Source organism: Moschus berezovskii, chromosome X, assembly GCF_049115385.1.
Source record: "Moschus berezovskii isolate FMDL1 chromosome X, NW_MosBer_1.0, whole genome shotgun sequence".
In the NCBI taxonomy this organism is placed as follows: domain Eukaryota; kingdom Metazoa; phylum Chordata; class Mammalia; order Artiodactyla; family Moschidae; genus Moschus; species Moschus berezovskii.
Window position 1 is genome coordinate 53,180,649 of NC_142488.1, and position 21,795 is coordinate 53,202,443.

The following is a 21,795-nucleotide window of genomic DNA, read 5'->3' on the forward strand; positions in this document are numbered from 1 at the left end:
TACTGTCCCATGCTACCCATGTTATCTTGGATAAATTTATTTTACCTCTGTAGGACTTAAGAATCCTTATTTGCCTTTGAGAGAACTAAATGACTCATTACATGCCAAGGGCCTATCTAACCTGTTTTTCCATCTACTCCTTCACACGAGGCTGCCACTGCTGAAACATATATTTAAAGAGACCCTATTCCCAGCATGGTAGGCCCTAGGCTGTGGCAAACTCTAGGATAAGAAGCCTGCCCTCGAGGAGTGTGCAGTCTAACAGGGTAGAAAAGACACACGTATGACTAATTAATTAGCAATACATTTTTAAGAAAGCCATAAAGGAGATTCCACAGGGTAAGAGTGATTGTCAAATGAATTTTTGACCGAAATTGCTGTTAGAGTTCAAGAGAAAGAAAAGGCACTTCAGAAGAGATGATTAGAGTAAGATTTCATTGAGAAGGGGGAGATGGGGAGAATTTGGTAAGAAACCATCAGGAGGGGAAAAACTTTCCAGGTAAGTAGAGTGGCATAAGGAGGAGGAAAGTAAGGACAGTCATTCTGTTGTTGTCAAAGCATCTGCCTATTGGTGAGGTTTCCATTGGTCTCCCTTTCATTTTGCTGCTGTATATTTGTTTTGTACTACTGCAGTTCATACTTCTCCCCTTCTGTTAGTTTGTTTCCTTTATCTTATACACATTCCTAAGCTTTTCCATCTTAATTATTTTTATTAGAAAAAAATTTAAGTGTCTTCCTGCAGTCATACTTCCCCCTCTGGCTTCTGCCCTGCTGATGCTGCTGCTAAGTCACTTCAGTCGTGTCCGACTCTGTGTGACCTCATAGACGGAATCCCACCAGGCTCTCCCGTCCCTGGGATTCTCCAGGCAAGAACACTGGAGTGGGCTGCCATTTCCTTCTCCAATGTGTGCAAGTGAAAAGTGAAAGTGAAGTCGCTCAGTCGTGTCCGACCCTTAGCGACCCCATGGACTGCAGCCTACCAGGCTCCTCCATCCATGGGATTTTCTAGGCAAGAGTACTGGAGTGGCTTGCCATTGCCTTCTGCTGGCTTCTGCCCTATCTTCTTTTAATTCATATGCAGTCTCTTCTTTTAATTCATATCCAGAAGGAGAGTCTATACTCACTGTTTCCTCATACTTACCATTTAGCTTTCCACCCACTGCAGTCTGAATTTGACTCCCAGAAGTCCACTGAAACGTCTCTCTTTCTCTCTCTCTTTATATACACACACATGCACACACACACACACACACACACATGTATGTGTGTGTGTATATATATATATATATGTATGTATGTATGTATATATGAAACCTCCTAGTTGTCAAAGTCAATGGGTTATTTCCAGTCTTCATTGTATATGACTTACATATGGCATGTGACATTGTTGCTCTGGATTATGCCCTTTTTTGTGAAACTTGCCTTTCTTGCTTTCAAGATATTCTATTGCTTTTCTTTTTCTACCTCTCAGTTCATTTTCTAAATGAGCTTCCTCTACCACCTGCTCTTCCTCTGCTCATCCCTTTTAAATGCTGGTGTTTCCTCTAGTTCTACCCTTTTTATTTTCATTAATATACCATGGAAAAATCTCACCTGATCCCTGAGTTTCAATGTCATCTATATGTTGATGACTATATCTCTTATGCCCCACACCCCTGTGGCCAACTTCCTACTGGCCATTTATACTTAGATTTCTCAGAAGCATTTCACACAAAACATGCTCAAAACCTAATACATCATCTTCTTTTCACAAGCTCCTGATCTCAATGACTTGGACCACTATACCCTTAGTAAACCAAGCCATTTTTTATTTCCTCCATTTTTCTCCTGCTCTATGTCCAAATGATCTCAGTAAGGGTGAAAATATATAGGATCCCACTGATTTATTATATTATTAAAACCTGCTGGTCCTTAAGATTAAGCCATTCCTGCCCATGTACTTGGTAGCACTAGTGGTAAAAACCTGCTGTCCAGTGCAGGAGACATAAGAGATGCAGGTTCGATCCCTGAGTCGGGAAGATCCCCTGGAAAAGAGCATGGCAACCCACTCCAATGTTCTTGCCTGGAATTTCATGGACAGAGGAACCTGATGGGCTACAGTCCATGAAGTCACAAAGAGCTGGACAAAAGTTGCTAAAAACAACTTAGCATATATACATGTCCATGTACCTAGGTAAGAAGTGACATGTAAAATAATGTCTTATACAGTAGACACACCGTCACTGACTGTCTTGGATAGGTCATGATTTAGGTTTTAAATAAGGTTTCCTGAAGGAGCAGCTTGGTGAATTTGAAAGTATTTTTTAATTTATTTTTAATTAGAGGATAATTGCTTTAGAATATTGTGTTGGTTTCTGCTATACAACAACATGAATCAGCTATAGGGATGCGTATGTTCCCTTCCTCTTGAACCTCCCCCCACCCCCCACCCCATCCCAGCCCTCTAGTTTGTCACAGAGCATCAGATTTGAGCTGCATGCATCATACAGCAAATTCCCACTGACTTATGGTAATGTATATCTTTCAATGCTACTCTCTCAATTAGTCCCATCCTCTGCTTCCCTCTGTGTGTCATTTTGGAGTCAAGACACTGTTTCCTAGTTCTGTCACATGGGAAATAATAGTTCCTATGTAATAGTATTATTGTGATGATTAAATGAAGCAATTTATGTAAAATGCCTTTATCATAATGGGTTCTCTGAACTTCAGTCCCATTCCTTTCTCTGGGGTATAAAGGAAGCATAATTGGAATAACCAACCACCATTATGAAATAAGGAGAGCAACAAACTATATTGTGCTTTGCAACCTAACCTTCAGAGACAAGATTTGCTGGGAAACCATTAGGAATAAAAAGATCTGACAGGAAATAAAGACCCTTGTGAAATACTGGTTATACAGAGATATCAACACTTAGAAGGATCCAGTCATAAGAATGAGAGTTTTCAGGTGTGTCAATCACTTATCCTCCATTGATGAGTTTTATGTCCTCATTCTTCCTGCTGTGATGAAATCTGCCACTGCTAGTTACTTAGGAGTGGCTATAATTATGGCCTTGGAAATGGTAGGACCCTTTGGTTTTCATGGTGTGGCAGGTCCTGTGGCTCCCTAAGCCCACATTTTCTATCCTTTCAGCCTTCTCCTTTCAACCCCTGTTGGAAGAAGCGGTCAGTAACATAATTTATTAGGTGATGCTGCCCTCTTGTGGAAAACTTCACTTTCACCTATGTACTACCCTGGGGATGGTATAGGACATTTATTCCTTCTTTTCCTTGGTCAAAGTTATTCTTCTAATTTATGAAAGAGCTCTTGGCACATAAATGAAATATCTCCTTGAAATTTAATATTTATAATAAGGTGGAAAGTCTTTGTTTGAGTAAAACAATCAACTGACAAAGATTCAACACTGAGCTTTAGGTCCAGATGTGAGTTTTGGGGATGAATATAAAGGAGGAACTTTAGTAAATGGCTTATTCTGAAAAGCCAGCCCAGCTTTTCCCTCCTGTATTGCTTTTTAGATAATGGTTAACTAAGTCAGAAATCTAGGTGTTGCCCTCAGTGCTCCTCTCTTGCCTCAACCCACTTCAATTCAAGTTATACCAAGTCTTGAGTATTCTACTTGCTGGAAGCCTCTCTGTAGCTCTTATCTTAATCCAGTTGTTCATTATTTATTAGTTGTGCTGGCTTAGTTGCTCAGTCATGTCCGACTCTCTGCAAGCCCATGGACTGTAGCCTCCCAGGCTCCTCTGTCCCTGGGGATTCTCCAGGCGAGAATACTGGTGTGGGTTGTGATGCCCTTCTCCAGGGGATCTTCCCAACCCAGGGATCGGACCTAGGTCTCCTGCATTGCAGGCAGATTCTTTACCACCTGAGCCACGAGGGAAGCCCAAGGATACTGGAGTGGGTAGCCTATCCTTTCTCCAGGGGACCTTCCTGGCCCAGGAATTGAACCAATGTCTCCTGCATTGCAGTCAGATTCTTTACCAGCTGAGCTACCACAGAAGTCCCATTTCTTACCTGGACCATTGTAATAGTCTTCTCACTGGCTTCTCATCTTACAGTCTCACCTCCTTCCAATCATTCCATTCTCCAAATAGACATCTAATCATGTCACTTACATATTTAGGGAAAAAACAAGACCCATAACTATATAATCATAATTGTCCCAAGAGTTTCATTTTACATTGATAGAAAATACAAGTTATATTAAGGATTTGTATTCATGAACCATTTTTTTTTAAAAAAGAAGTACCTAAATATGTGAAGAAAATAACCTGCAAAACAAGAAGAAAAATTATAAAAATGTCTATATGGGAGACTTTAACATAATTTAGCTATAACAGATAAAGTAGATCTAAAATATATATTTCAAGGACTTTAAAACCATAATTCGTAAGGCCAAATTAATGTCAAAAATTATATTTTATGGACAGCGTTTTCAAATATTCTGATAACATTTAAAAATGATCATATGATATGCCACAAAGAAAACCTTGCAAATTCTCACAAATAGAAATCACACTTTCTCTGTTCTTTGATGATACTGTAAAACTTTTATAAACTTGAAAACAGATTTAATCAGAAGTCTTGGAGGCGGTCCTGAGATGGCGGAGGAGTAGGACGGAGAGACCACTTTCTCCCCAACAAATTCATCGAAAGAACATTTGAACGCTGAGCAAATTCCACAAAACAACTTCTGAACGCTGGCAGAGGACATCAGGCACCCAGAAAGGCAGCCCATTCTCTTTGAAAGGAGGTAGGACTAAATATAAAAGACAAAAAGAGAGGCAAAAGAGTTAGGGACGGAGCCCCGTCCCGGGAAGGGAGCCTTAAAAGAGGAGAAGTTTCCAAACACCAGGAAACCCTCTCACCAGCGGGTCTGTGGGGAGTTTTGGAATCTCAGAGGGCAACATAATTGTGAGGAAAAAATAAAGAAGTAAATAAATAAAACCCACAGATTACAGGCCTAATGGCAACTTCCAGCAGATAAGTAGCCCAGATGCTTGTGTCCGCCACCAGCAAGCAGGGGCTGGACAGGGAGGCGCAGGCTGCATTGCTTAGGGTAAAGACGGGGCCTGAATACCCTGAGGGCAATCAGAGGGAGCTAATGTGAGATAGCAACCCAAACTGTGGGATAGCCAGAGAGAGTGAGAAAAAAAAAGAGTGAGAGAGAGAGAGAACTATCCTGCAAAAAGCCCTAACCTAAGGCACTGCCGGCCCGCTCTCAGAACAAAGGACTGAGCGAATACCAGAGGAGAGCTAGCTGGCTGCAGATGGGCCCCTCCCCACCACCGGAGGGGTGAGCACCTGAGCTGCTCTGACCTGGGAAGGGCACAAAACACAGGCCCAACCGAGTCTTCAGCTTTGTGGAGTACCCAAGAACCTGAACCTGAGTGGCTTAGACCTGGGAAGTACATGCAACCCAGGGCCTGCCTCAGAAAGTTCCCCTGAAGAGCAACCTGGAGACTGAGCAGTGTAGTCTGGGAAAACACACACGCTGTGAGCAGGGACAAACCCAGTGCAGCCGAGACACTGCGAGCACTCCCCACACACGCCAGTGATATTTGTTTGCAGTGTTCCTCCCTCCCCGCAGCACTACTGAACAAGTGAGCCTAAATAAGTGACCACCTTTGCACCCTTGTGTCAGGGCAGAAATTAGACACTGAAGAGACCTGCAAACAGATGAAGCCAAAATAAACAGAGGGAACCACTTTGGAAGTGACAGGACCAACAAATTAAAACCCTGTAGTTAGCACCGAATACATAGGAAGGGGCCTATAGATCTTGAGAAGTATAAAATGGAACAAGGAACTATCTGAAACTGAACTGACCCCATACTGTGCTCAACAGCTCCAGAGAAATTCCTAGATATATTTTTACTGTTATCATTTTTAATTAGAAATCTTTTTTTACTTTTAAGTCCTCTATTAATCCTTTAATTTTTGTTTTTTATAACCTATTATAAAAACCCCCTATTTTTAAAGCAAACTTCATTTTTTTAAAAATAATTTTTGTGATTTTGCTTTGTTCTTCTAATAGTGTATTTTTGAGAAGCTAACCTCTACGCTAGATTTTTAACCTTTGCATTTTGGTATTTGTTATCAATTTTGTACCTTTAAGAATTCAGTCTTCAGTACCCATTTTTGCTTAGGAGTGTGATTACTGGATTGATTACTTTCTCCCCCTTTTGACTCTCCTTTTTCTCGCTCAGGTCACTTCTATCTCCTCCTTCCCGCTTCTCTTCTCTACCCAACTCTGTGAATCTCTTTGTGTTCCAGGCTGTGGGGAATAATTACGGAACTGATTACTGGCTAGATCTGTCTCTCTCCTTTTGGTTCCTACTTTTCTCCACCTGGTCACTTCTATCTCCTTCCTCACTCTTCTCTTCGCTATGTAACTCCATGAACCTCTCTGAGGGTTCCAGACTGTGGAGAGCACATAAGGAATTGATTACTGGCTAGATTGCTTTCCCACCTTTTGATTTGCTCTCTTTTCCTCCTGGTCACTGCTATCTGCCTTCTCCCTCTTCTCTTCTCCATGTAACTCTGTGAACCTCTCTGGGTGTCCCTCACTGTGGAGAATCTTTTCACCATTAACCTAGATGTTTTATCATTGGTGCTGTATGGATGGAGAATTCTTGAGGCTACTGTAAGAATAGGACTGAAAACCAGAGACAGGAGGCTTAAGTCCAAAACCTGAGAACACCAGAGAACTCCTGACTCCAGGGAACATTAATCGATAAGACCTCATCCAAAAGCCTCCATAACTACACTGAAACCAAGCACCACCCAAGAGCCAACAAGTTCCAGAGCAAGACATACCATGCAAATTCTCCAGCAACACAGGAACATAGCCCTGAGCTTCAATATACAGGCTGCCCAAAATCACAACAAACCCACAGACATCTCAAAACTCACTACTGGACACTTCACTGCACTCCATAGAGAAGAGATCCAGTTCCACCCACCACAACACCGAACCAAGCTTCCCTAAGCAGGAAACCTTGACAAGCTACTCGTCCAATGCCACCCACAGGGAGGAACCTCCACAATAAAGAGGAACCACAAAGTGAGAGAATACAGAAAAGACAACCCAAACACAGCAATCTAAACAAGATGAAAAGACAGAGAAATACTCAGTAGGTAAAGGACCATGATAAATGCCCACCAAACCAAACAAAAGAGGAGGAGATAGGGAGTCTACTGGATAAAAAATTCAGAATAATGATAATAAAAATGATCCAAAATCTTGAAAAAAAATGGAGTTACAGATGAATAGCCTGGAGACAAGGATTGAGAAGATGCTAGAAATGTGTAACCAAGGACCTAGAAGAAATAAAAAATAGTCAATCAATAATGAATAATGCAACAAATGAGATCAAAAACACTCGGGAAGGAAACAAAAGTAGAAAAATGGAGGCAGAAGATAGGATAAGTGAGGTAGAAGATAGAATGGTAGAAATAAATGAAGCAGAGAGGAAAAAAGAAAAAAGAATTAAAATACATGAGGACAACCTCAGGGACCTCTGGGACAGTGTGAAATGCCCCAACATTCAAATCATAGGAGTCCCAGAAGAAGACAAAAAGAAAGGCCATGAGAAAATACTTGAGGTAATAGCTGAAAACTTTCCTAAAATGGGGAAGGAAATAGTCACCCAAGTCCAAGAAACCCAGACAGTCCCAAACAGGATAAACCCAAGGAGAAACACCCCGAGACATATATTAATCAAATTAACAAAGATCAAGTGGGCTTCCCTGGTGGCTCACAGGTTAAAGCGTCTGCCTCCAATGCGGGAGACCTGGGTTCGATCCCTGGGTCGGGAAGATCCCCTAGAGAAGGAAACGGTAACCCACTCCAGTATTCTTGCCTGGAGAATCCCATGGACGGAGAAGCCTGGTAGGCTACAGTCCACGGGGTCGCAAAGAGTCGGACACGACTGAGCGACGGAACGGAACGGAACAAAGATCAAGCACAAAGAACAAATAGGAAAAACAGCAAGGGAAAAACAACAAATAACACACAAGGGGATTCCCATAAGGATAACAGCTGATCCTTGATAACAGTTTCAATAGAAACTCTTCAGGCCAGAAGGGAATGGCAGGACATAATTAAAGTGATGAAAGAGAAAAACCTACAACCCAGATTACTGTACCCAGCAAGGATCTCATTCAAATATGAAAGAGAAATCAAAAGCTTTACAGACAAGCAAAAGCTGAGAGAATTCAACACCACCAAACCAGCTCTTCAACAAATGCTAAAGGATCTTCTCTAGACAGGAAACACAGAAAGGGTGTATAAACTCGGACCCAAAACAACAAAGTAAATGGCAACAGGATCATACTTATCAATAATTACCTTAAATGTAAATGGGTTGAATTCCCCAACCAAAAGACAAAGACTGGCTGAATGGATACAAAAATAAGACCCCTGTATATGCTGCCTGCAAGAGACCCACCTCAATAAAAACAGACACAGACTGAAAGTGAAGGGCTGGAAAAAGACATTTCACTCAAATGGAGACCAAAAGAAAGCAGGAGTAGCAATACTCATATCATAGACTTTAAAACAAAGGCTGTGAAAAGGGACAGATATCCGACATAAATCACAGCAGGATCCTCCATGACCCACCTCTCAGAATATTGGAAATAAAAGCAAAAATAAACAAATGGGACCTAATTAAAATCAAAGGCTTCTGCACAGCAAAGGAAACTATAAGGTGAAAAGACAGCCTTCAGAATGGGATAAAATAATAGCAAATGAAGCAACTGACAAAGAATTAATCTCAAAAATATACAAGCAACTCGTGCAGCTCAATTCCAGAAAAATAAACAACCCAATCAAAAAATGGTCCTTTACCTGCTGAGTATTTCTCTGTCTTTTCATCTTGTTTAGATTGCTGTGTTTGGGTTGGCTTTTCTGTATTCTCTCAGTTTGTGGTTCCTCTTTATTGTGGAGGTTCCTCCCTGTGGTGGCATTGGACGAGTAGCTTGTCAAGGTTTCCTGGTTAGCCAAAGAACTGAACAGACATTTCTCCAGAGAAGACATACAGATGGCTAACAAACACATGAAAAGATGCTCAACATCACTCATTATCATAGAAATGCAAATCAAAACCACAATGAGGTACCATCTCACGCCAGTCAGAATGTCTGCTATCCAAAAGTCTACAAGCAATAAACGCTGGAGAGGGTGTGGAGAAAAAGGAACCCTCTTACACTGTTGCTGGGAATGCAAACTAGTACAGCCACTATGGAGAACAGTATGTAGATTCCTTAAAAAACTGGAAATAGAACTGCTATGTGGCCCAGCAATTGCACTCCTGGGCATACACACCGAGGAAACCAGAATTGAAAGAGACACGTGTTCCCCAATGTTCATCACAGCACTGTTTATAATAGCCAGGACATGGAAACAACCTAGATGTCCATCAGCAGATGAATGGATAAGAAAGCAGTGATACATATACATGATGGAATATTACTCAGCCATCAAAAAGAATACATTTGAATCTGTTTTAATGTGGTGGTTGAAACTGGAGCCTATTATACAGAGTGAAGTAAGTCAGAAAGAAAAACACCAATATAGTATACTAACGCATATATATGGAATTCAGAAAGATGATAACGACAACCCTGTATACGAGACAGCAAAAGAGACACAGATGTATAGAACAGTCTTTTGGACTCTGTGGGAGAGGGCAAGGGTGGGATGATTTGGGAGAATGGCATTGAAACATGTATATTATCATATGTGAAACAAATCGCCAGTCCAGGTTCAATGCATGATACAGGATGCTTGGGGCTGGTGTACTGGGATGAACCAGAGGGATGGGATGGGGAGGGAGGTGGGTGGGGGGTTCAAGATAGGAACACATGTACACCCGGGGCAGATTCATGTCAATGTATGGCAAAACCAATACAATAATGTAAAGTAATTAGCCTCCAATTCAAATAAATAAATTAAAAAAATAAATAGACCTATAATTGTAGAAACACTGAAAAGAATTATCAAAGAGAAACTTCTAAAAATACTTAAGGTCAGATGTATTTATCAGTGAGTTCCTTCAAACTTTCTAGGAATAGCCACATTCAATTCTATAGCAATGTTACACAATTGAAAATCTTGCAGTTATTCACATTTGTTTTGAAGGTAGCATCACTCTGATACTAATGCTTGATAAACTGCTCCAAAAAGAACATTCTGTCCAGTTTGTGAATTCTGATGCAAAACCTATGAATGAAATTCTGTCAAATCTAGTTCAGTAATGTTGGACAATAACAATACACTGCAATTGTTAAAAGATAATTTTTGAAAAGGTAAAATCTTAACTCTCATATCGATAGATAAATAAACATGTATTAAATATTTTTATTTAATATTAATGAGGAAATTGTAAGATGTTACACCCAGTTCAAAAGATAAGCACAAAGAAACACTAGATCATAATAACCAATAAGGAGCTATGAGGAGAAATATATTCCATTCATGATAGCAACCAAACAATATAATTCTTACAAATGACTTTAATAGGAAATATGTGTGAAAGAAAGAGGTTGTATATGCTGCAAATTAAAAAATTGTACAGAAAGAGAAAATACATAGTTATCACATGGGTAAAGTCTCAGGGCACTGTTGTAATATTAAATTATAAAGTAAGACACAATTTGAATGGAAAGTATATACACATGCTCTGGTTTAGGCATGCTCTCCACAGACAACTTCTAAACCATTATTCTTCTACCCTCCTGCAAAAGCTCTTTTGAAATTCAAGCAAGCAATCAAGCTTCATTATGTTCATTTCTTTACAGATGTTATCAGCCTGCAGGTCATTCTCCCACTTCTGTTTTATACTTTGGCACCTGCTTCACCATCATCTTCTCTATCCCAGTTTCTTATTTTTTAATTAATTAATTCATTTTAATTTGAGGTGAATTACTGTACAATATTGTAGTAGTTTTTTGCCATACATTGACGTGAATCAGCCATGGGTGTACATGTGTCCCCAGTTTCTTCTGTCATACTTAAATATTTCATTGTTCTTATAGAGAATCACAAACTTTAGTCGTATAGGTTCTTGATCTTAACTTCAGAGATAAACTCTTCTATACCAGCAGCTCAGTCCCCCAACTATACCATGGACTGTGCCAACCTTTCAGTCAACAAATATTTATTAAATGTCTAACCTAGGCTAGAGTCTTGTGACTCATTCATTGAACCCTGACACCTTCTAGTCTTTCTCCAGTGGAATTTCTTATCTGAATCACAGAGGAAAGATAAGTTGAGTGACTTTATCTCAGTTTTCCAAAGGATGGCACATGACTAGGAGAGTGCTAGATACATAAGAGAAATGTTAATTCATTGCATAGAGTGGATTCTTCAGGGCTGTGGTTCTTACTGGTGAACGCCACTTAATCACTTTTAAGAAGTACAAATTATTGGCCACTACCATAGACCTACTGAACCACTGCCTTGAGGCCTTAACTCTTAATTCTCAGGAATCAGTTGAGAAAGACTAAATTCAACTCTGATAACAACCTTATCTCCTCCTAGCTTTCACATACCCCATTCTCTTTACTGCTGCTCTTCAATATCATCAAGGCCTCAAATATAATTTTTTCCTATCAGTCTCCTTTTGATCACCATTATGACTCTACTTCTCTACTCATTTAATGTGAGCAACTGCAAGACCTTCTAGAACTAACACCCCAAAAAGATGTCCTTTTCATTATAGGGGACTGGAATGGAAAAGTAGGAAGTCAAGAAACACCTGGAGTAACAAGCAAATTTGGCCTTGGAGTATGGAATGAAGCAGGGCAAAGGCTAATAGAGTTCTGCCAAGAGAACACACTGGTCATAGCAAACACCCTCTTCCGACAACACAAGAGAAGACTCCACACATGGACGTCACCAGATGGTCGACACCGAAATCAGATTATATTCTTTGCAGCCAAAGATGGAGAAGCTCCATACAGTCAGCAAAAACAAGACCAGGAGCTGACTGTGGCTCAGATCATGAACTCCTTATTGCCAAATTCAGACTAAAATTGAAGAAAGTGGAAAAAACCAGTAGACCATTCAGGTATTACCTAAATCAAATCCCTTATGACTATACAGTGGAAATGAGAAATAGATTTAGGGGACTAGATCTGATAGACAGAGTGCCTGATGAACTATGGATGGAGGTTCGTGACACTATACAGGAGACAGGAATCAAGACCATCCTCATGGAAAAGAAATGCAAAAAAGCAAAATGGCTGTCTGAGGAGGCCTTACAAATAGCTGTGAAAAGAAGGGAAGTGAAAAGCAAAGGAGAAAAGGAAAGACATACCCATTTGAATGCAGAGTTCCAAAGAAGAGCAAGAAGAGAGAAGAAAGGCTTCCTCAGAGATCAATGCAAAGAAATAGAGGAAAACAATAGAATGTGAAAGACTAGCGATCTCTTCAAGAAAATTAGAGAGACCAAGGGAACATTTCATTCAAAGACTGGCTCAATAAAGGACAGAAATGGTATGAACCTAACAGAAGCAGAAGATATTAAGAAGAGGTGGCAAGAATACCCAGAAGAACTATACAAAAAAGATCTTCATGACCAAGATAGTCACGATAATGTGATCACTCACCTAGAGCCAGACATCCTGGAATGTGAAGTCAAATGGGCCTTAGGAAGCATCACTACGAACAAAGCTAGTGGAGGTGATGGAATTCCAGTGGAGCTATTTCAAATCCTGAAAGATGATGCTGTGAAAGTGCTGCATTCAGCGTGCCAGCAAATTTGGAAAACTCAGCAGTGGCCACAGGACTGGAAAAAGTCAGTTTTCATTCCAATCCTAAAGAAAGGCAATGCCAAAGAATGTTCAAACTACCACACAATTCCACTCATTTCACACGCTAGCAAAGTAATGCTTAAAATTCTCCAAGACAGGCTTCAGCAATACGTGAAGCGTGAACTTCCAGATGTTCAAGCTGGTTTTAGAAAAGGCAGAGGAACCAGAGATCAAATTGCCAACATCTGCTGGATCATCAAAAAAGCAATAGAATTCCAGAAAAACATCTATTTCTGCTTTATTGACTATGCCAAAGCCTTTGACTGTGTGGATCACAATAAACTGTGGAAAATTCTGGAAGAGATGGGAATACCAGACCACCTGATCTGCCTCTTGAGAAACCTGTATGGAGGTCAGGAAGTAACAATTAGAACTGGACATGGAACAACGGACTGGTTCCAAATAGGAAAAGGAGTATGTTGAGGCTGTATATTGTCACCATGCTTATTTAACTTATATGCAGAGTACATCATGAGAAACGCTGGGCTGGAAGAAGCACAAGCTGGAATCAAGATTGCCAGGAGAAATATCAATAACCTCAGATATGCAGATGACACCACCCTTATGGCAGAAAGTGAAGAATAAAGAGCCTCTTGATGAAAGTGAAAGAGGAGAGTGAAAAAGTTGGCTTAAAGCTCAACATTCAGAAAACGAAGATTGTGGCATCCGGTCCCATCACTTCATGGGAAATAGATGGGGAAACAGTGGAAACAGTGACTGACTTTTATTTTTCTGTTCTCCAAAATCACTGGAGATGGTGATTGCAGCCATGAAATTAAAAGACACTTACTCTTTGGAAGGAAAGTTATGACCAACCTAGACAGCATATTAAAAAGCAGAGACATTACTTTGCCAACCAAGGTCCATCTAGTCAAGGCTATGGTTTTTCCAGTAGTCATGTATGGATGTGAGAGTTGGACTACAAAGAAACCTGAGCACTGAAGAATTGATGCTTTTGAACTGTGTTGTTGGAGAAGACTCTTGAGAGTCCCTTGGACTGCATGGAGATCCAACCAGTCCATCCTAAAGGAGATCAGTCCTGGGTGTTCATTGGAAGGACTGATGTTGAAGCTGAAACTCCAGTACTTTGGCCACCTGATGTAAAGAGCTGACTCATTTGAAAAGACCCTGATGCTGGGAAAGATTGAGGGCAGGAGGAGAAGGGGATGACAGAGGATGAGATGGTTGGATGGCATCACCGACTCGATGGACATGGGTTTGGGTGGACTCCAGGAGTTGGTGACGGACAGGGAGGCCTGGCGTGCTGCGGTTCATGGAGTCGCAAAGAGTCGGACCCGACTGAGCAACTGAACTGAACTGAATTGCATTCATCCATGGTTTAAATTACCACCTCTTTGCTCACAACTATATCTGTAGTTCTGATCTCTCCTCAAAGTTCAGATGCATGGCAGCCTGGTAAAAATTTCTACAGGAAAACCCAACAGAAAATTGAAAGTCAATGTGTATAAATCTGAAATCACTTTTAGCTTATAAAATCCTCTCCCCTTCCAATAGTGGTTGGTGTTACTTTCATCTACCTAGCCATCCAAGTGAGAAACCCAAGTCATTTTTGGCTCCTTTTGTTAGACGTGTCTAGAATTTATCATCTTCTCTCCATTTCCACCACTTTTGCACTCATCTTCTCTCCCCTGGACTATTTCAGTAGCTTCTTGACTTCCCCAGATTTGTCTGCCAAAGTGTTGCCACAGAAATAAATCTAAAATACAGGTTGATTTATATTTATCCCCTGCTGGAAACTTGTTGGTGACTCAGAGGCATGGTAAACAAGACATTGTATATCTTCATCCCTACCCATACCTGCGACTTCATCTGACACTTGTCTTTTATGTTAGAGTAATACCATTCCCCAAGAATTTCATGCTATTTGTCATCTCTGTGACTCTGATCTTTCTCTAATTTCTGCTTGGAGCATACTTTCCCCTTTCTTTCCTTAGTTAATGCCTTCATATTAATCTTTAAGATTTGTCTCTGGAGACATTTCTAGGGTACTTTTTTTGGCCTTCTCTTGTTAGGTAGAGTTTCTCTGGCTCCCATAGAACTCTAGTAGCTTTTATCACATTGTATTGAAGTGATCTGTATCCTCTCAATTAGACCAGACCAGGAGCTGGCAAACTACAGCCCAGGGGTAAATCCAGCCCACCACCTGTTTTGGAATAGCCTGTTACTAAGAGTGTTTTTTTAAATGTATTTTTAAATGGTTGGGGAAAAGAAACAAAAGACAAATAGGCTTTCATAATGTGTGAAAATCATATGAAACTCACATTTCTTTGTCCATAAATAAAGCTTTATTGGAACAGAACCATGCATATTCATTTACATATTGTCTGTAACTGCTTTTATACTATGATGGCACAGCTCAGTAGTTGTAACAGAAACTCTGTGACCTGAAAAGCCTAAAATATATTTATTATTTCGCTCTTTATAGAAAAATATGTGCTGACGCCTAGATTAGAAGAACCATGAGAGGAAGGGCTGCTCCATATTCATTGTTGTGTTCCCAGCACCTGGTACACTTTATGGTACATAAGAAAGACTAATAATTTTTTTTTACACATCCTGATGTAGGGGAGTAGAGAATGTATGTAATTGGTCCACTTGATAGTTTTCATGGTCACCTATGTTGACATATGAGATTGTGTTCCGTCCCTTATGAGTATAGTTATTTGTGAGCTTGTTTTTAACTGATCAACTCTCGGTACATTGATCGGAAAAAAAATTCTAGTTTTTTTTTTCCCTGTAAACCTGATGTTCAGATCTTAAACCAACATGGTTAGTAAAATGACCTATCATATTTGGGGGCTTTATGTCACCTTCCAACCTCCCTAGTTGATCTTTCTCTGTTGTAATTATACCCCTGCCATCTACAATTAAATGGAAGGGAATATATCTCTTCACTCTTCATCTGAAACTATCACAACATTGTTAATTGGCTATGTGAAAGTGTTAGTCGCGCAGTCGTGTCCGACTCTTTGTGACCCCATGGACTGTAGTCCACCGGGTTCCTCTGTCCGTGGGATTTCCTAGACAGATTCTTTACCATATGAGCCACCAGAGAAGCCCTCAATACAAAACGTTTTTGGTGTTAAAAAAATAAAATTTACATTAAAAAAATAGATGGAACGAGTTAAACTGTTAAAACTCATTAAAATTGTGTTAGTCTTGTCATGTATTAATATATCGGGGATAGGAGAAGCCTCACAGTTGACACAGTGTTAGAGAAGTCCTGGAAAGGCAAGAGATGGCATAAGTACTCTATGAAAGTACTTCCATAGAGCAGGGATTAGTAAACTATAGTCTGCGGCAAAATCTGGTTTGCCACCTGTTTTTATAAAGTTTTATTGGAACACAGCCATGTTCATTGATCCACATGTTGCATTTAAACCACAATGGCAAAGTTGAGTATTTCCTTTAGAGAACATATGACCCTCAAAGTTTAAAATATTTACTACCTAGCTCTTTATAGAAAAAAGTTTGCTGACTCTTGGTATAAAACATTCTCTAAAAAGAAAACCTTGAGATTCTATCTAAAGGTTAAAAGGACTGAAAGAAAACCATTAGTGTGTACAAGTGAGACTGAATTTAAAAAATCACAGAATGTTTAAGCCAACAGTGTGAGGCCAATTGATGAATTCTTGAGATTCAATTATTCTTTTGAGTTTTGGTGATGATGTGGCTGGTATAAGGCAAAATGAACAGCATTTGTATGTGTCTGCTTGCTTGCTTCCTCTTATTCAAAAGATACATACAGTACTATATATAAAACAAACAGCAAGGACCTACTATATAGCACAAGGACCTATATTCAATATCTTATAATAACCTATAATAGAAAAGAATCTGAAAAAAAATATATATGTGTGTGTGTGTGCATTTGTGTGTGTGTGTGTATATGTGTGTGTGTATATATGTGCGTGTGGGTGTATATATATGTAACTGAACCACTTTGCTGTATACCAGAAACTAGCACAACATTGTAAATACTTCAATAAAAAATATATTTATTGAATGCTTCTGTAATCTAGATACTGGGCTAACTGCTGGGGACAGCATAAGGAGAAAACAGACACGTTCCCTGCCCATATGGAGCTTATAGTCTATTCTGTTTGACCCTGGCATGACATTGAACAAATTTACATAACTTGTTTTAGCCATTCTTTTTCCTCCTGTATAATGAGAATACTAATGCCTCTTTTGTAAGATTGTTTTAAGGATTAAATGAGATTATATATATTTTTCCCCAAATCATTCAAAGAATATTTATTGAGTGCCACCTATGTGCTAGGCATTACTCTAGGTATTGGTCATATAGCAGTTAATACAGCAGACTTAAAGAGAAAATTTTGCCCTAACGGAAACTGCATTTTAGTCAAATATATGAAAGTACCTGAAACAAAGTAGGCATTTGATGACTGTTCTTTTCCTTTTCCTAGTAAATAAAAGGAAGGCAGTGCTGAACCTTCAGTACTGATTTTAGCAGGGAGTACAATACTGGTTAAAACTTCATTACACGTATTTCCTTTTAATAGCTAGCACTTTTGACAGCATAGTCAATGTATTATTATCAATCATAATTGTCAGATCATCATTAGGTTGGATAGCACAAGTTGTGAAAAACAACTATTTCCAAATTGGTTTATTTCTCATTCCTTAAGTTTGCCTCCTTGCCTTTTCTATCCTGTTCCTTGACCTAGAAAGTTTTTCACCCCTTCTTGCTGAACCAAAGCCTGGCCATACATTGAAGTCAAGCTGTGATCAAAAGAAAATGTACTGTCAGAGCTAGAAGGGGTCTCTCTAATCATGGTATTCAGTGACCCCATTTTATAGGTGAAAAAAAAACTGATGCCTAGCACAGGAAAAGACTCTTAAGTTCACATAGCTTGGAAGTGACAGAGGTAGGACTAAACCAGCACCTTCTGCTTACCAGTCAAGCATTCTTTCCATCATTTCTGAGATGTCTCACATTTGCCATCTCCTCTAGGAAGCCTTCCTGCACTTGAGGGAAACATACTCTTCCTGCACCCAAAGTACATTCATGATCCTATCCTTTACCTTATCTTTTCCCTCTGCTAACTCTTTTATGAATTGATCTACATCCAAGTGTTTCACCTCTCTCTTAGATGCAGGAGACTGCCAGATCCCTCTGCCCAGCTTTACCTTCTTTTTGATCTGCAGATTTCTGTTCCAAAGTGTTTATTACCCTGTACCAAACTTCCCTGCCTAATATCTTTATTTCAGACCATGGCATATTTCCCACCCCTGGAAGTTAGGCTCACAACTGTAGAATTCTCTTCATTCCCTCTTTTATCCCTAATTGTCATCAAGTCTTTTCTGAGCTTCTTCTGCAGTGTTTCTAATATCTAACTCATCTATCTCCTTTGCCTCCTTCCTGCTACTGCCAGATACTCATTACCTCTTGTCTGGATGCACTCCAACCCATTTTCTGCAGTTCTGCCAAATAAATCTCCCTAAAGCACATCTCTATAATCATTTCAATCAGCAGTAATTGTGCTCTGGGTAAGCCTCATGAGTTATGATATCTCCATTGTGTTTAGCCTGGGTCATGTCATTCCCTTTCTCAAAAGAAAAGCCTCAATCAAATCTAAAATTAAGTCCAGCCACTTCATTCCAGTGTTGAAGATTTTGTATAAATGGCACTAAATGACTCTATTTTTCCCTATCTTTATCTCCCTGAAATACAAGGGATATGAATTTTAAAAAGTTTATTTTCTTACTTTGTTGTTGTTCAGATGCTGAGTTGTGTCCAACTCTTTGTGACCCCATGGATTGCAGCAGGCCAGGCTCCTCTGTCCTCCACTATCTTCCAGAGTTTGCTCAAATTCATGTCCAGTGAGTCAGTGATGCTATCCAACATCTCCCCCTCTGCTGCCCCCTTCTTCTTTTCCCTTAAATCTTTCCCAGCATCAGGGATTTTGCCGACAAGTTGGCTCTTCACATTAGGTGGCCAAACATTGGAGCTTCAGCAGCAGTCCTTCCAATGAATATTCAGGGTTGATTTTCTTTAGGATTGACTGGTTTGATCTCCTTGCAGTCCAAGGGACTCTCAAGAGTATTCTCCAGCACCATAATTCAAAAGAATCAATTCTTTGGCACTCAGCCTTCTTTATGGTCCAAATCTCACTTCCATACATGCCTACTGGAAAAAATCGTAGTTTGATTATGCCAACTTTTTTTGGCAAAGTGATGTCTCTGATTTTTAAAATGATGTCTAAGTTTGTCATAGTTTTCCTTACAAGGAGCATGCATCTTTTTACTTCATGGTAGCAGTCACTGTCCACAGTGAGTTTGGAGCCCAAGAAAATAAAATCTCTCACTGTTTCCACTTTTTCCCCTTCTAGTTGCCATGAAGTGATGGGACCAGATGCCATAATTTTAGTTGTTTTTTTTTTAATGTTGACTTTCAAGCCAGCTTTTTCACTCTCCTCTTTCAGCCTCATCGAGAAGATCTTTAATTCCTCTTCACTTTTTGCCATTAGAGTGATATCATCTGCATATCTGAAGTTGTTGATATTTCTCCCATCAATCTTGATTCCAGCTTGTGATTCATGCGAGCACTTTGCATGATGTACTCTGCATATAAGTTAAATAAGCAGGGTGATGATATACAGCCTTGTTGTACCCCTTTCCCACTTTTTAACCTGTCATTTCATGTCTGGTTCTAACTGTTGCTTCTTGACCTGTGTATAGGTTTCTCACAATATAGGTAAAGTGGTCTGGTCTCTACGAATTTTCCACAATTTGTTGTGATCCACACAGTCAAAGGCTTTAGTTTGGTCAATGAAGCAGAAGTAGGTTTTTTTCTGGAATTCCTTTGCTTTATTTATGATGTAATGAATGTTGTCAATTTGATCTGTGGTTCCTGTGTCTCTTTGAAACCCAGCTTGTACATCTGGCAGTTCTCAGTTCTTGTACTGCTGAAGCCTAGCTTGAAATATTTTGAGTATAACCTTATTAATATGTGAAATGAACGCAATTGCATGGTAGTTTGTACATTCTTTGGCATTTCCCTTCTTTGGGATTAGAATGAAAACTGACCTTTTCCAGTCCTGTTTCCACTGCTGAGTTTTCCAAATTTGCTGACATATTGAGTGCAGCGCTTCAATAGCATCATATTTTAGTACTTTAAATAGCTCAGCTATAATTCCACTAGCTTTATTCATAGTAATGCTTGCTAAGGCCCACCTGACTTCACATTCTAGGATGTCTGGCTCTAGGTGAGTGAACACACCATTGTGGTTATCCAGGTCATTAAGACCTTTTTTTGTATAGTTCCTCTGAGTATTCTGGCCACCTCTTCTTCGTCTCTTCTTTTGTTAGGTCCTTACTGTTTCTGTCCTTTATTGTGCTCATCCTTGCATGAAATATTCCCTTGATATCTCCAATTTTCTTGAAGAGATCCCTAGTTTTCCCCATTCTATTGTTTTCCTCTATTTCTTTACATTGTTCATTTAAGAAGACCTTCTCATCTCTCCTTACTATTCTCTGGAACTCTGAATTCAGTTGGGTACATCTTTCCCTTTCTCCTTTGCCTTTTGCTTCTCTTCTTTCCTCAGATATTTGTAAAGCCTCCTCATACAACCACTTTGCCTTCTTGCATTTCCTTTTCTTTGGGATAGTTTTAGTCACTGCCTCCTGTACAATGTTGTGAAGCTTTGTCCATAGTTCTTCCCACTCTCTTATCTACCAGATCTAATCCCTTGTATCTATTTGTCACCTCCACTGTAAAATCATAAGGGATTTGATTTAGGTCATACCTTAATTGGCTAGTGGTTTTCCATACTTTCTTCAATTTAAGCCTTAATTTTGCAATAAGGAGCTCATGATCTGAGCCACAGTCAGCTTGTTTTTGCTGACTGTCTAGAGCTTCTCCATCTTTGGTGGCAAAGAATATAATCTACCTGATTTTCCAAGGGCAGAGTCATCTTTTTAGTTGTTGGAAAAGGTATTTTCTATTACCAGTGTGTTCTCTTGAAAAAATTGTTAGCCTTTTCCCTGTTTCATTTTGTACTCCAAGGCCAAACTGGCCTGTAGTTCTGGGTATCTCTTGACTTCCTACTTTTGTGGTCCAGTCCCCTATGATGAAAAAGACATCTTTTTTGGTGTTAGTTATAGAAGGTATTGTAAGTCTTCATAGAACCATTCAATTTCAGCTTCTTTGGCATCAGTGGTTGGGGTATAGACTTGGATTACTGTGATGATGAATGTTTGTCTTGGCAATGACCAAAGGTCATTCTGTTGTTTTAGAGGTTGACCCAAGTACTGTATTTCAGATTCTTGTGTTGACTATGAAGGCTACTCCATTTTTTTTTAAGGGATTCTTGCCCACAGTAGTAGATATAATGGTTATCTGAGTTAAATTCACCCATTCTTGTCCATTTTATTAATAGTCAACTGAGTCCTAAGATGTCAGTGTTCACTCTTGCCATTTCCTGCTTGACCACGTCTAATTTACCTTGATTCATGGACCTAACATTCCAGGTTCCTATGCAATATTGTTCTTTATAGCATAGGACCTTACTTTCACCAGCAGACACATCCACAACTGAGCATGTTTCCACTTTGACCCAGCCACTTCATTCATTCTTTCTGGAGCTATTTGCTCTTCCCTAGTAGCATATTCGGAAAAGGCAATGGCAAGCCACTCAAGTACTCTTGCCTAGAAAATCACATGGACAGAGGAGCCTGGTGGGCTGCAGTCCATGGGGTCGCTACTAGTCGGACACGACTTCACTTTCACTTTTCACTTTCACACATTGGAGAAGGAAATGGCAACCCACTCCAGTGTTCTTGCCTGGAGAATCCCAGGGACGGCGGAGCCTGGTCGGCTGCCGTCTATGGGGTCGCACAGAGTCAGATACGACTGAAGCGACTTAGCAGCAGCAGCAGCAGTAGCATATTGGACACCTTCTCACCTTGGGGGACTCATTTTCTGCT

General features: G+C 39.9%; 1 protein-coding gene across 2 annotated transcripts in view; it reads left to right on the forward strand.

Annotated features, from left to right (window-relative positions):
* SHROOM4 (shroom family member 4) overlaps positions 1–21,795 on the forward strand; it is a 256,710-nt gene that overhangs the window by 127,217 nt on the left and 107,698 nt on the right. Inside the window, exon 2 of one of the 2 annotated variants that reach the window (XM_055393847.2) lies at positions 4,571–4,754. The exons of the other annotated variant lie outside the window; for it this stretch is intronic. The gene's annotated coding sequence lies outside the window, so the exon portion shown is untranslated. The remainder of the gene's footprint in view (positions 1–4,570; positions 4,755–21,795) is intronic. 2 annotated transcript variants of the gene reach the window in all.